Raw genomic sequence first — 1821 nt, 5'->3', positions numbered from 1 at the left:
GCCTCAGTTTTAAGAAATAAAAATTGCATGCATGTGAATTTGCCTGAAGCCCTGAAATGTCTCTTTGCAGAATTTTCCTCTCCCTTTTGGACCGCAAGTACTACTTAAGATTTGTTTTGGATCCATCTGGACATTCTTCCAGAAAGTCAGCGTTAGCCCCAGCACAGACATATTTAGGGTTAAAGGCATCCACGTTTATAAGAAGTAAAGGCCAACTATGATTCCTCAATATGTGGTATAAAAAGAACTCTACCTTCTGGAAAATAAAGTTGCTATCTCCAAAATATCTGCCTTCTTGGCTCTTTCTGTAACACACCACTCCTTCAGAGTAGCTGCCTCTGTTCCTATGGAAAGAATTGCCTGAGCCCTTGAAAGTGAGCACATATGCATTATCTTTCTACTTGGAAGCTGTTTCCTAGTTTCGATAACCTTCTGCTGCAGTGGGATTCCTCTTCGCAGCTCCTCTGACTTCCCCAGACTTCATTACAGGAGGGCAGAGGCAGTTAAAAACCTAACATTGTTCTAAGCTATTTAGTCAGCAAGGGATCTGGGTTTTAGAAACTGGAAAACTTTGGCTAAGCCTTGCTCAGAACATTGTCTTAAGGCCAAAAAGTGTTGGCAAGGTCCAGGTGAAGGCAGCTTTCCACCAGCCACAGACACGAACAAATCATACGGGGCCTACTTCTCTTTTAAGCGGAGCGCTGACGGCCAGCCTGGATCATTTTCTCCACATCAGCTTGTCTCCCCAGACAGTGAGCTAATGCTTGGCACCAAAAAACACCATAAAAAAAGGCATTTAACCCCATGTTTTGAGGCAGAAATGACTAAATGGAATATATACACAAAATTATTTAAATCAAGACAACTTTTAAAAATTCTAAGAGAATAAAAATTATGCACACATAGTCATAACATTGGAACCCTCTTGTGAACACAGAATAAAGAGGAAGCAATGCTGAAAATGTAAACTTCTCTGAAAGAGCCAAATTTCAGAAGACATTTTGTTAGTAAAGAGAGAATTCTGTGGAATTAGCTGCCTAAAGCATGTTGAATCCCTCTTCCCTATGCAATGTCACTTCTGAGTATGTTGTGGTTTTCCTACAGTTTAAAACTATTGATGTTTTAAACTTTTTCTATTTTTTTTCATTTTCTAAATTTTACTTTAAAAAATAGATACTATATTAACATGGTTCAAAATTTTAAAAATAAGAAAAGTCTCCCTCCCACTCCCAGGCCCCAGCCATTCCCTTTCCCACCCCATAGGCCCTGTGTTAGTGGTTTCCTGTGCATCTATTCAGAGCTAGTTTAGCAAAACATAGATATATACCTTTCATCCTTCTTTTTTTTAGAAATGGAATGTTATAATGCTGTCCTACATTTTGCTATTTTTTTGTACTTCACTGTATTTAGAAACAATTTTGAAGACATATTTCAATAAAGAAAAATTATATGTTCATTTACCCTTTGACACAGTGAATCCCACCTCTAAGAATCTATCCAAAATATACATTGGCAAAAATACAAAATATTCTATGTAGGCTATTCAGAGTATTTCAAAAAGAAAGAATATGCAATGTCCACCAACTAATAAAAATGGTTACTGCTGGGGGCAGGAAGAAACAGAGGTGAGGGGACGAGGATGTAAGACCTCTCTGAATGTACCTTTAAAAAAAAAAACTTGGGGCTTCCCTGGTGGCACAGTGGTTGAGAGTCCGCCTGCCGATGCAGTGGACACGGGTTCGTGCCCCGGGCCGGGAAGATCCCACATGCCGCGGAGCGGCTGGGGCCGTGAGCCATGGGCGCCGGGGCCGCGGGGGCCGA

Source organism: Lipotes vexillifer, unplaced genomic scaffold (assembly GCF_000442215.2).
Source record: "Lipotes vexillifer unplaced genomic scaffold, Lipotes_vexillifer_v1.1 scaffold70, whole genome shotgun sequence".
NCBI lineage: Eukaryota > Metazoa > Chordata > Mammalia > Artiodactyla > Lipotidae > Lipotes > Lipotes vexillifer.
The sequence above is the reverse complement of the archived record's forward strand: the minus strand, read 5'-3'. Positions refer to the sequence as shown.